A 14,744-nucleotide genomic window follows, 5' to 3' on the forward strand; every position below is an offset into this window, starting at 1 on the left:
GGAGGCGGGGTCTGGTTGGAGTTGGTGAACGAATTTGCCCGCTACAGCGGCCCTAGATTTTTGTTCTGTTTATTTGCACTATGTAGCCAATCCTCCAGAATAAGTCTTTCTTTTCTTTTTAAAATCAATTTATTTATTTATTTATTTCAGAAAGGGTCTTGCTCTGTCGCGCAGGCTGGAGTGCTGTGGCGCGATCTCTGCTTACTGCAACCTCACTGCTCCTGGGCTCAAGGGATTCCTCCCACCTCAGCCTCCGGAGTAGCTGGGGTACAGGCACACATCACCATGCTCGGCTGATTTTTTGTAGAGGGAGTATCTCACTATGTTGCCCAGGTCTCAAGCAATCCTCCTGCCTTGGCCTCCCCAAGTGCTGGGGTTACAGGCGTGAGCCACTGCGCCGGCCCAGGATAAGTCTTTTGGTAACAAATCGTACATGTTTTCAGACAATGAAACCTCATGTATGTAGTGCATGTCATTTCCTCAACCATTATAACCAATATTTGCTGAGTACTTCACTACGTGCCACGTTTTTGCTAAGCATTTTATATTCATTATTCTGGTTAATCATCAGATCAACCTTAGGAGGTAGATACTATTACAAATATGTTACTGAAGAGAAACTGAAGCTCCGTGAAATTAAGGACTTACCAGTGTATAAGGTCCACACAGCTAGTAAATGACAGAGCAGAGGTGGGACTCTTGTAATTCCAAGGCTTGTGATCCTAGCCGTTGGGCCTTCTCAGCGATCCTATGTATTAGGCAAGTCAATTACCCACATTTTGCACCTGGGGAAACTGAGCCTTAGTTACTTGCCTGCAGTTACCTTCTTGAATCGAAGGCTCCATCTTTACTCCTCCCCTGTGGGTTCCTTTGCACACAGAAGGATACCATAGAGGTGATTCCTAGGGAAATGGACAGGGAACCTTATCCCCAGAAGACCTCCGAGGATCGTTAGTGCTTAGATTCTGTATCCCCAAAGCCTCCTTGAGTGGAGTCAGACATCCATGAAACAGGATCTGAGCAGAGACTGAAACCGAATTTTGTTCTAATCTTATTCTCACCACCATTTTTTTTTTTTTTTTTTTGAGATGGAGTCTCGCTCTGTTTTTCAGGCTGGAGGGCAGTGGCGGGTGATCTTGGCTCACTGCAACCGCTGCTTCCCAGGTTCAGGCGATTCTCCTGCCTCAGTCTCCCAAGTAGCTGGGACATACGCCACTATGCCTAGCTAATTTTTGTATTTTTAGTAGAGATGGGATTCACTATGTTGACCAGGCTGGTCTTGAACTCCTGACCTCAGGTGATCTGCCTGCCTTGGCCCCCCAAAGTGCTGGGATTACAGGCATGAGCCACTGCGCCCTGCCGTCTCACCACCTTTTCCCATCACACAGTCTTAAACCCAGTGACCCTGGACCAGTCCTTTTTCCTAAATTATGAGCTCTGCACATCCCTGCTCCTGTGCCTTTGCTCATGCTCTCCTTCCTAGACTGCCTTCCCACATCTCTTCATCTCTAAATGGTATCCATTCTTCAACACGAAGTTCAGACATTCACCCTGAAGCTTCAAGCTCTTGCCTCCTTAGATTTCTTGTCTTTCTCCATGTGCCCCTGTTTTTTTTTGTTGTTGCTGTTGTTTTTGTTTTTGTTTTTGAGACAGAGTCTCACTCTGTCGCCCAGGCTGGAGTGCAGTGGTGTGATCTTGGCTCACTGCACCCTCCACCTCCCTTGTGCAAGCGATTCTGCTGCCTCAGCCTCCTGAGTAGCTGTGATTACAGGCGTCTGCCACCACGTCTGGCTAATTTTTTGTATTTTTAGTAGAGACGGGGTTTTGCCGTGTTGGGCAGGCTGGTCTCGAACTCCTGACCTCAGGTGATCCGCCTGCCTTGGCCTCCCAAAGTGCTGGGATTACAGGCATGAGCCACCGTGCTTAGCCCTTGTGCCCCCTTAATACTCTGTAGGGACCCCCATTTCTCATGTAGTTTGGTATTATTGAGGAAGGTTGTCTAATGTATGCATAGACATTGAGAAATTCACATGTGTTTTGAACAGAAAAGAGAAGCAAAGAGGAAGATATTCCAGTAATTTTGCTTATCTGATCACATATGAGAAGGAGAGTGAGATGGGACCCCAAACCCTCTATTCCCTTGATCAAGTTCTGTTCCAGTATCCTCTCTTAGGGTGAGCAGAATGTGATTCTAGTATTCGAAGACTGGTCTTTTCCCATACAACATGACCTAGAAATACAATGCAAATAGTCAACTGGTTTTCACCTTAGAATTTGGCTGCTGCCTAAAGTGTAAACCTTGGTACCTGTGTTTATGCCATTTCTTCCCTAGTGGGTTTTAAGCTCTTGAGTTAGAGAGCCTGCTTTATGCTACCTTTAATTTTCAGCAGCCCGAGTTCTCCCAGATAGCCCTGCCCCCTAGGGTTGTTTTACACCATTCCCAGAGTCCTTTGATGACTACAGAGCGACTGCTCAGGTTGAGGGGCTAATTCCAATCGTTTTCTTTCCTCCACAGATCTGCCTCCTATCACTGGCATCTAAATTTCTAGTTAACAAACACAAACTTCTTTTTAAAATTGATTTGCAGCAAACTTCTTTTTTTTTTTTAAAGGAACATGGTGTTACTGTAATGGCTGAGGTTTTCCCAGGATGTAAAAATGAAAATATTTCTGAAACTCTTAGTAGTGAGTTAAGAGTATGTTGTAGAGGACGAGGGGTGTCTACTTTCAAGACCAGATAAATCCACCACTGGAACTATCATAAAGCACACAGAGAAGATGAGGACTCCAGCCCCGAATGGCAAGGAGTTTTACATAATAAATTAAGACACCCAGAGAGCACATACAAGGGGATTGGAACCCAGATAATGCTAATTCAGTTGGTGCTCCTGTTTTCAGAAATTTATCTTTCTTGATGAATAGAGTGTGTGCGGATGCTGAATCAATGAAATTACTCCAGGTTCTGAGTCTGGGTGACAAGACAATAGCAGTGTCATTGACGTAGGGAAATAACCCACTTGGTGGTCAACATGACACTTCACCCTTGAATGCTTTGAAACTGAAGTGATGAGACAAGCAAATGGAAACATTTAGTAGAAAACTGGAATGCAGGAGTGGCCTCCATGACTAGGGGCTGGGAGAGCTGATCTGGGAATGGGAAGAGGCAACAAGCATTTCCACTTCCTGTTCCCGTCATCTCACCCCACTCCATGACTATATGGGTATTTCTGCAGGGTGAGGATAACTACCACAGAACAGAACTCCAGTTAGTAAGGTGGCCAACGCCTAAGTCCACAAGAACCCCTGCTTGTGGCCTAGGAGGCAAAGCCACATTTGACCAGGGGAAGGACTGCCACACATAGGTGTCAGCCCAGTGCCAGGGGCAGGAACTGACCTCAGGGGCACAGTCCAGTGAAGCCTTTTGAGATGCAGTTCCTAGCGAGCCACTCCACATACTGCCATCACCTGCCTGTGGTTGTATCAGATGCCCGCAAGGAGGTGCTGCCCACCAGCCTGTCCCGTCACTGAGCGTGACGGATAGTCCATTTGCTCCAGTACCTCTGACAGAATCTGCCCTCTGTGTTGTTACTGCCCTGTGTGGTCCAGTAGATGTCACTCCCTAACCTGTCCAGCCTCTCTGTAAATCAGGGCCGGGGATGAAAGGCCACACACAGCAGTGTGGGTCCACAGGACTCTCCTTGATAAGGAGAGAGACTGGAGAGGTTAAGGGACATCTAAGGGGTATCAGGAACCCCAGGAAGAGAAGCCAGATATACCACAGGTAGGAGAAGCAGCCTAACAATATGGACGTTTCCTCATTGCTGCTGAGGGGCATCCTAGAAAACCAAGAGAATATTTCAAAGTACACTTAAAGAGATTAAATATTAAAAACTTTAGTTCCCAGCCCTTTACCCCCAGCAAAAATGCTAGACAGTGTTAACAAAGCTGTATGTTGTTAACAGGAGGAAAGACTAGTTAGTAAAATAGCTACAGCTGTGGCCAGTTCTTGTTCTTGGACACCTATGTTTATATCCGAAAACACTTTTTGATGCTGTTCTCTGAAATCAGGCTCCACATATGGAGTGATAAAACAGAAATCCTTTTATAAACAAAACCGCCTTTGCTACTTCCTAGACAGCCACTAGATAGCACCACAGCCTTGCTTCCTCACCCTTTACCCTCACGTGGGACTCAAAGAAGAGCGATTGCATGCAATTGATTGGCTCCATAGTTTCTAATCAGCTGCTCACTAGCATGCTTCCTTTATTTACCAGGTTCAGAATATGGGAAAGAGAGGCTGAAGCTACCCCAAGGAAGTTTTGTATAGATTGTTATTGTGAATATATATCATGTATCCTGTGTGGGGTGGTAGCATATTTCTGTTTGTATGTAAGGGCTATCAATAAATACACTTCTAAGAAAATTTTTCCTAGAAGTGTAATAATTTGGTTGGTTGGAGATGCTTGTGGTATCCTCTTTACATTTTACAATACAGATTATCATTCCCTGGAGATTTGCCAAAACCTTCAGGTCTATAATACATCCCTTTGTGGGGGATAATGATCATCTCAGTCCTTATGTAACAGTTATAGAAAGGCTCATTTGCTTATATCCTGCTCTCCTGTGGGAATCCTACTTGCCTCCAATCTGATGTAGCTGACTCTGTAATAAATTAAACCAGAGCTACCAGTCTTATCATTAACAGGTGCTTTCTGCTTGCTCCTCACACTTGGCCTAAAGGCCCTTGTATATAAGTCAGAGATCTTGGCTTCTGGAAGAAATATCAAAATAAAATTTACAGCCTTGGGGGTAGGGGCTGAAGGGGCTGTACCAGGCACTTTTTTTTTTTTTTTTTGAGACAGAGTCTTGCTCTGTCACCCAGGGTAAAGTGCCGGGACGTGATCTCAGTTCACTGCAGCCTCGATCTCCCAGGCTCAGGTGATACGCCCGCCTCAGCCTTCCAACTATAGGCACGCGCCACCATGCCCAGCTAATTTTTTTTTGTAGAGACAGGGTTTTGCCATGTTGCCGAGGCTGGTCTCGAGCTCCTGGGCTCAAGCAATCCTCCTGCTTTGGCCTCCCAAAATGCTGGGATTACAGGCTGCACCACTGCGCCCAGCCAAAATGCACATCCTCTTTACAGGGGAAATTCCCTACTGTAGATAGCTTTGCTTGAATGAGCTCAACTACAGTGCGAATGCTGGGGCTTATTGTGTTGACTGTACGGTCACCACGGTTGCCGCATCCCGAGGACATGGTCACTTCCTTGACTACCTATCTTGCCTCAAGTTGAACATTTGAATTGTTCCCACTTGTTGGCTATGATGAATAATGCTACTGTGAACATTCATGTGCAAGCTTTTGTGTGGAAATATGTTTCCACCCGCTGGGCACGGTGGCTCACACCTGTAATCCCAAAACTTTGGGAGGCCGAGGCGGGCGGATCACTTGAGGTCAGGAGTTCAAGACCAGCCTGGCCTACATGGTGAAACCCCATCTCTACTAAAAACACAAAAATTAATCGGGAGTGGTGGCGCATGCCTGTAGTACCAGCTACTCAGGAGGCTGAGGCAGGAGAATTGCTTGCACCCGGGAGGCAGAGGTTGCAGTGAGCCAAGATCAAGCCACTGCACTTCAGCCTGGGCAACCAAGTAAGACTCTGTCTCAAAAAAAAAAAAAGAAATATGTTTCCAATTCTCTTGGGTATATACCTAAAAGTGGAATTGCTGAGTCCCACTCTATGTTTTATTTTTTATTTATTTATTTTTTATTTTTTTGAGACTGAGTCTTGCTCTGTCACCCAGGCCGGAGTGCAGTGGCGCGATCTCGGCTCACTGCAAGCTCCGCCTCCTGGGTTCACGCCATTCTCCTGCCTCAGCCTCCCGAGTAGCTGGGACTACAGGTGCCCGCCACCACACCCGGCTAATTTTTTTCTATTTTTAGTAGAGACGGGGTTTCACCGTGTTAGCTAGGATGGTCTCGATCTCCTGACCTCGTGATCTGCCTGCCTTGGCCTCCCAAAGTGCTGGGATTACAGGCGTGAGCCACTGCGCCCGGCCTCTATGTTTTAATTCTTAGAAGTGACAAGCTGTTTTCCAAAGTGGCTACACCGTTTTACATTCCCACCAGCAGTGAGTGACAGTGTACCATCACATAACTACTGATACTGCAGGGAGTAAACTCAGGAGTTCAGGCCTCTTTGTGTGAACTGATTTTGCCGCTGCACATGGATACCTGGCACATTGTACCAGAGCGCTTACATCTCAGGATTGCCGGGGTGCCTTTGTCTAGAAGCAGATAATTCTGCAAATGTGGACTGCTGACCCAGGATCCACCTATGGAGAATTCATTATGTAGAACTGAATGAAACCAATGATGAAACTCAGATTGTGTTTTGAAATGTTGTCGGTATTTTTTTTTTATGTTCTATGTTCTGCTAGGCATATGAAAAACATCTCTTTAGTCCTTTATGTTCCATCTCTAACTCTCAATTTAGCAGGCTTTAAATGTTCAAACTGAAAGGCACTTTCAACACACATAGTTAAAGGAACTACCCTAAATCTCCCTGATTATTAGCTTTGTGAGTCTTACCTTGGTTGCTATATTATTTCAGAGGACCCCTCAAAATTCATGAAATGAATAATATTGTATACTTTAGATCATCCAGTTTTCAGAAATGAGAGACTAAATGCCTCAGAATACCTACCCACATTGCCAAACCCCCTTAGAATCCAAGATGTATTAAATGTTCTGTCTAGGAGGTCAAGACTGTAGAAAATCTTTCTTTTTCTGAGACGGAGTGTCTTAACTCTGTCATCCAGGCTGGAGTGCAGTGGCACGATCTTGCCTCACCGCAACCTCCGCCTCCCGTGTTCAAGCAAGCAATTCTCCCACCTCAGCCTCCTGGGTAGCTAGGATTACAGGCACCCACCACCATGCCCGGCTAATTTTTGTATTTTTAGTAGAGACAGGGTTTCTCCATGTTGGCCAGGCTGGTCTCAAACTCCTGACCTCAGGTGATCCACCTGCCTTGGCTTCTCAAAGTGCTGGGATTATAGGCATAAGCCACCGCACCTGGCCAGAAAACCTTAAATGGAAAATTTAATCCAAATGGATAAATTAATATACAGGTAAATTTAAGGATGATGCCTCCAAAAAGTGCAATTTGTTGTAAAATGGGTTATGCTTAGCAAAACAAAAATTTCCTTAAATTTTTGTTTTCTTATTCTAACTATAGTATGCCTGCAAATAATCAAGCCAGGCATGGTGGCTCACACCTATAATCCCAACACTTTGGGAGGTCAAGACAGAAGATAACTGGACGCCAGGAGTTTGACAGCAGCCTGGGCAAGACCCTATCTCTACAAAATTTTAAAAATTAGCCAAGTGTAGTGGTGCACGCCTATGGTCCTAGTTACTCGGGAGGCTGAGGTGGGAGAATCACTTGAGCCCAGGAGATTGAGGCTGCCATGAGCCATGATTATGCCACTCCAGCCTAGGCAACAGAGTCAGATCCTGTCTTAAAAAAAAAAATTAAAAAAAAAAAAAAAGAGTGCTTACTTGCCTGTGAATGGGAGGGACAAAACTGAGACAAATTAACACACAATTCTTACTTACCAAGTTGTTTGACATTCCTCAAACACATTGTTGAACAATATGTCTGCAAAATGAAACTATTCATAGTGCTGTGTCTGAGAATGATTAAACTTTAAGCACCTCCTATAGCTAAAAGAAAGGCTGATAGACTTTGATTTTATTCTACTCTTGGACTCTGGTTTAGCAGGGGACTGAAGAAAATTTTTGGTTATACTATAACCAGGAGCAAGAGGTCAAAGACATAGAAATAATTAAGGATTATGAATAAGGGTCAGCAACATAGATAGTCTCAAATGCTATCGATAAGATGAAAGGGATTAAGGTGGTGGCTGCAGAATGTCTTTTCTTGGAGAAAGTACATATTGTACTTGGTTTTACTGTTTCACACCAGTTTTTGCCAAACTTCCTATACTTTGCAAATATTCTTGAAATGCATCCAACAAAACATGTGTCTGATGAAAAAGCCTTTGATCATGGACATCCTTTTACTTTGGTATAAAAATGACTTCCCTTTGAACACCTGTCACTCCTCTCAACCATCCTATTACAGATGAAGGCCTCAAGTCAGTGCTTCACTGGAAATAATTTTGGACTTACTTCCCCTATCTTTTGCAAAAATGTTCCTCACTAATTCCACTATTTGTTTTTTTTTCCTCTTCTGGGTTTAACATAAAAATTAGCCCCTAGAAGAAATATGTGGTTCCGTTGGTACCATAATTTAACCACTCTTCTGATCCTCGATATTTGTATTTTTGTTTCAAAAAAAATTTGTATTTTTTTTTGTTGTTGTTGTTTTTCTGAGACAGAGTCTCACTCTGTTGCCCGGGCTGGAGTGCAATGGCACGATCTTGGCTCACTGCAACCTCTGCCTCTCGGGTTCAAGTGATTCTCCCACCTCAGCCTCCTGAGTAGCTGGGATTATAGGCACCCACCATCATGCCCGGCTAATTTCTTTTGTATTTTCGTAGAGATGGGGTTTCACCATGTTGGCCAGGCTGGTCTTGAACTCCTGACCTCAGGTGATCTGCCCACCTCGGCTTCCCAAAGTGCTGGGATTACAGGCGTGAGCCTCTGTGCCCGACCAACAACAAGAATAAATTTTGAGACAGCATCTCACTCTGTCGCCCAGGCTGGAGTACAGTGGTGGATCATGCCTCATTGCAGCCTCAACCTCCTGGGCTCAAGCAATCCTCCTGTCTTAACCTCCCAAATAGCTGGGACCACAGATGCATGCCATCATGCCTGGCTAATATTTTTTTAGAGATGGGGTCTCACTTTGTTGCCCAGGTTGGTCTCGGACTCTGGGTTCAAGTGATCCTCCTGCCTCAGCCTCTAAAAGTGCTGGGATTACAGACAGAAGCCACCATGCCCACTCTTTTTTTTGCTATTTTAAATAATGTTGCAGTGAACATTCTTGAACATACATCTCTGCTCCCATGTGTCATCATTTCCTTACATCACCACTTTCAGATTTCATTTTATTTTCCATGAAGTTTACTGAGAAGATAACGTGCTGTCATCAGGGACTTGGAAGAACTATTGTTCAAACTGAATTGTTAAACTGGCTTCCACATGTAAGTGATGCTTGTGAAAATGAGGGTGAGCACAAACAGCTAGCCAAGGGCCTGTCCACCCCTCCTGGCGCCAGCTGATGATAGATGGCCCACCCCAAGGAGCAGAACAGCCTGCCCTGGAAATGCAGATCAGTTTCCACCACTTTGAAACCTTTACTAGCTGTCAGCCTAGCAGGCGTCACATCTTCAGCATGGGGAGACAGGAGGCTGAGACGCAGGAGGATGCTTAGCCTTAGGCCCTGAAGGTCAGGGCAAGACTCTGCCTCCTGGAACTTAACCCTGAGCTGAGGTTAAAGCGTCCTCTGCAATCCAGCTGAGGGGTCAGGTTTCTGGACAGCTCAGCCAGTATTCCCTACCCTCTAGCATCCATCACAATTTAGGGAAAAAGTTCTCTTTCACACTGGTGTTTTACCTTATTTAGCAGAAAAGCCAACTGGTTGACCCCAGGTGGAAATCTCCCATGTTTAAAGGGCCTGGACTTTGTCATTACACAATTGGCTCCTTCTGATAATAGTTTCTAAAATCCTTTGCTTTTTCACTCCTTGTAGAACCTTAATGCGTTTTGATAAAAACTTGAGGTCCCAGTGACTAGCTCAAGATCACACAGTTGGTCAGTAGCAAAGATGGACAGGACTAGAAGTTAGTTCTGCTGCCATGTTATTTGCTTATCCAATAAACTGTTTTTAAACATGCAGAATGTATGTATTAGTTACAGTACAGAGTAAGTTTCTGTAACAGGGAGATCCCCAAACTTTTCCTGTACCTAACACTTTCAGAAGCTGATAGGTGGTCCAGGGCAGGTAGGCTGCTCAGCTACCTGAGGTTAATCAGGAGCTCAAATTCCTTCTATCTTGTTGCCTGGGTTGTCTTTTTTTTTTTTTGAGATGGGCTCTCATTCTATTGCCCAGGCTGGAGTACAGTGGTGTGATCTCGGCTCACCGCAACCTCCACCTCCCGGGTTCAAGTGGTCCTCCTGCCTCAGCCTCCCGAGTAGCTGGGACTACAGGCATGCGCCAACAGCCTGGCTAATTTTGTATTTTTAGTAGAGACAGGGTTTCACCATGTTGCCCAGGGTGGTCTCGAACTCCTGAACTCAGGTGATCCACCTGCCTCAGCCTACTAAAGTGCTGGGATTACAGGCATGAGTCACTGCACCCAGCTGGCACTTTTTTTGTTTGGTAAATGAGGACCAAATGGCAAATATTTTAGGCTTTGTGGGCCAATCGTCACAACTGCTCCATTCTGCTAATGTAATGCCAAAGCAACCCTAGACAATATGTACAATATGTAAACAAATGAGCATGGCATGTCCCAGTAAGAATTATTATTATTATTATTATTATTATTATTTTTTTTTTTTTACAAAACCAGGCTGCAGGTCAGATTTGGCCCATAGGCCAGGTGCGGTGGCTCACACCTGTAATCCCAGCATTTTGGGAGGCCAAGGTGGGCGGATCATGAGGTCAAGAGATCGAGAACATCCTGACCAACATGGTAAAACCCCATCTCTACTAAAAATACAAAAATTAGCTGGGCGTGGTGGTACGTGCCTGTAGTCCCAACCACTTGGGAGGCTGAGGAAGGAGACTGGATTGAACCCGGGAGGCGGAGGTTGCAGTGAGCCAAGATCTCCCCACTGCACTCCAGCCTGGCAACAGAGTGAGACTCCATCTCAAAAAAAGAGAAAGATCTGGCCCATAGGTTAACAACCCCTGTCCTGAGATGTCCTTTCCACCATCATATCTGTGTTCCAGAAAGAGGAATGAGGAAGTGGAGGGGTTGAATTTTCTCACAAAAACATGATCCACAGGTAGAAATAGTGCAGCATAGCCACACAATAGAATACTACACTACAACAAGAATGAATGAACCACAACTACACACAACGCAGATGAATCTCACAAGTATAATGTAGAGCAAAAGAAGCTGACACAAAAGATTGCATATTGATTGATTACATTTATATAAAGTATAAAAACCGACAAAATTAATCTATGGTATTAAAAGTCAGGTTGCCTTTGTAAGGGATAGTGACAAGAGAAGACTTCTGAGATCTGGAAATGTTCTATTTCTCATTCTTTTTTTCTTTTAGAGACAGGGTCTTACTCTGTTGCTTAGGCTCGAGTACAGTATGCAGTGGTGCAATTGTTTTATTTGTTGATCTGGATGGCATATGTTCCCATGCATGAGTGTGTCCACATATGAAAATTCACTAAGCTTACCATTTGTGTACTTTCCTGTATGTATACTCCAACAAAAAAAGTTTGTATAAATTAAAAAAAAAAATAGTGATTCTGAAGTTGCAATCACTTCTCAGGTCTCTTTCGGCCAAAACTTAGAGGACCACTTATGACTGCAGGGAATCTGGGAAATGCAGGTTCATTAATTTTTTTAATTAATTTATTTATTTATTTATTTTAAGATGGAGTCTTGCTCTGTCACCCAGGCTGGAGTACAATGGCGTGATCTCAGCTCACACCACCTCCCAGGTTCAAGCGATTCTCCTGCCTCAGCCTCCTGAGTAGCTGGGATTACGGGTGCACGCCACCATGCCTGGCTAATTTGTATTTTTAGGAGAGGTGGGGTATCACCATGTTGGCCAGGCTGGTCTTGAACTCTTGACCTCGTGATCCGACCACCTCGGCCTCCCAAAATGCTGGGATTATAGGCATGAACCACCACGCCTGGCCTGGGAACTGCAGTTTCCAGTTGGGTGGCCATATGCCTCTAAAATTTAGAGGATTCTCTTATTAAAAGGAAGAAAGAAAGAATGTAATCTAGGGGGAAATTAGCAGGCTGTGCTACAGTCCACACAGCAGCACAGGCCCATGACAGTTATCAAATCCTGCTGGGCATGACCTGTGAAGACCTCCACCCTGGCAGTAGAGTAAGTTCTTTGGTTAGCCCACCTGGCTGCCCTTGCTACTGTTTTCTGGGAACAACTCCTTTGACCTTAGTTCTCTGTATTATCTGAGTTTACTCTCAGATAGGTTATTCGTTTACTATAGAGCATGGTCACACCTTTTTGTCCTTTTTCCCTTTTGCTTTTTTTTTCTGCTTGGAACTTGGATATAATGGCAGGAGCTGCATCAGCCATCTAGGGGCCATGAGGGAGTGTTAGAAACCTCAGCCCTGATTTCCTTGGTCTTATGACATTAATAACTGGCTACTTCTGACATTCTTCTATGAGAAAATAAACTCTTATGGTTTAAACCGCTGACATTGGGTCTTTGTTACCCAGAGCCAAACACAATTCTCAACTGATATGGAAGGCCTCCCTAAGAAGATGACATTTAAGCTGAGGCTTGAAGGGTTAGCAGGTGGCAGATACCAGAATAGCAGAGGAAAGCCAAAAGCCCTTTCCACTCCACTACACTGCTGACTGTCTATCATCCTCTAGATAGGGAGATAAGAGACTGGAGAAGTCAGGAGAGGAGATTTCAAGGTGGGATTGATTGGCCAGGAATGATAGTGATGCTGTGAGGAAAGGAGGGCTTGGTGATGTGCTCTCATCTCCATGTGTATGTTTCCTTCATGGCACTTGTCACACAGTTGTGATGACATGATGAACACCCGTCTGTCTGTTCTGCTAGACTGGAGTCTCCATGAGGGCAGGGACAATCCTTTCGACTGTTTATCACTGGCATAATGCCTGGCACATGGCAACTATGGAACAAGTTATTGGATAGGCCGTAGTAGAAAGAGCTAGGGTAAGAGGAGGGAGAGAAAAGACACAGAAGCAGAAGAGTGGAAAACCTGGGATTGTGCAGGCTCCTTGTTAAGGGGACACCATCCCATTAGAGCACCACAACACTCCTCAGAGGCAGACAAGGGGGATTCTGGTCAAATGGTTCCTTCAGGCACCCACATGGCATGGGCTGTCCAGCTCACAGCCTGTCTCTCCTGGCTACCCAACAGGCATGAGCTCTGGGTTGGCTATCAGTGGTACCCCCCTCCCTAGCCATAACAATTGATCCAAGACATAGGTACATGACTCAGGCTGGACAATTAGAGTCCTTTCCAAGAATTTTTAAACAAGAGCTAAGAAAAGTAACTACTTCCTCTGCAGCTATGAGAGCATGAGCCTGGGTTTCCTATCATCTGGTCAAGCTTCCCGGAGGTGGCCAACCTGGGGTAATGAGCCTGGCACCCAGAGAAAAGCAGGGAAAGAGCCACAGAAACAAAGCACTACGGGTTGTCAAATCCCTGGTTCCCGTATGCCTCAGGTCAGCTCCACCCTGCCCTTCCTAGTTTATGAGCCAATAAATTCCTTTTGTGTTTAAGAGAGTTAGTGTTGAGCTTCTCTCTCGAAATCTATCAACTACCTTTCTCTCCAAAATGCACCCTGAATCTGACCACTTCTCATCATCTCCACTGCCACCAGCCTGGTCCAAACTACTAATATGTTTCGCCTGGATGAATATAACAACCTCCCAATGGTCTCCCTGTTCCTCTCTTGCTCTCCTACAATCCATTTTCCACCCAGCAGGCCAAGTGATCTCAGACAAATGTCAATTAGATTACATCACTTTCCTGCCTAAACCCTCCAGTGGCTTCTCATCACTTTTAGGGTAAAATACAAACTCCTTACCCTGTTTTACAAGGCCCACCATGAGGAGTGGATACTCCTGTCTATCCTCCAACTTTATTCCATGCCACTTCCCCCTCATCACTATGATTCAGCTATATTGGCCACCTTTTTGTCCCAGACACATTAAGCTCATTATTTCTTCAGTGTCTTTGTACCTGCTTGCTTTCTTTTTTTTCTTTTTTTTTTTTTTTTTTTGAGATGAAGTCTTGCTCTGTTGCCCAGGCTGGAGTGCAGTGGTGCGATCTCAGCTCACTGCAACCTCTGCCTCCCGGGTTCAAGCAGTTCTCCTGTCTCAGCCTCCTGAGTAGCTGGGACTACAGGCACCTGCCACCACACCTGGCTAATTTTTTTATTTTTAGTAGAGACGGAGTTTCACCTTGTTGGTCAGGCTGGTCTCGAACTCCTGACCTCAGGTGATACACCTGCCTTGGCCTCCCAAAGTGCTGGGATTACAGGCATGAGCCACCACGCCCGGCCTTTGTACCTGCTTTTTCAGGTCTTTGCATGGTTAACCCCTCATCATTCAGTTTTTAGTGTAGTAATATAGTAATCATGGCTCCCCCACCTCATCCCTTTCTATCTTATGTTGTTTAAGATATTCACAGAAATGATCACTGCTCTAATTATCTTTTAATTATGCTTTTGCTTACTTTTTTGTTGGCTATCTCCCCTGGAGTTTGAGCTCCAAGGGAGCAGGGCCCTCACCTGTCTTATTTACCATGTATCTACACAGTAGATGCTCAAGTAACATTTATTCAATGAATAAATGAATGCATTACAAAATGAGGAGAAGCTGGAGTTCCAGGCAGCCCCTAGGTTCCCTGTTGGGTCTTCTTTCCTCTGCTCCATGCACACACAGTACACACTATTGACTGATGTTTAACTCATAGAGGAGTTTGGGCTTGACATGTGACCTCACTCAGCCTCTGTTTCATTTGTGAAGTAAGAAATAAGAGTGGGCGGCTGGGTGTGGTGGCTCATGCC

The sequence above is a fragment of the Pan troglodytes genome, chromosome 16, assembly GCF_028858775.2.
Source record: "Pan troglodytes isolate AG18354 chromosome 16, NHGRI_mPanTro3-v2.0_pri, whole genome shotgun sequence".
Classification (NCBI taxonomy): Eukaryota; Metazoa; Chordata; class Mammalia; order Primates; family Hominidae; genus Pan; species Pan troglodytes.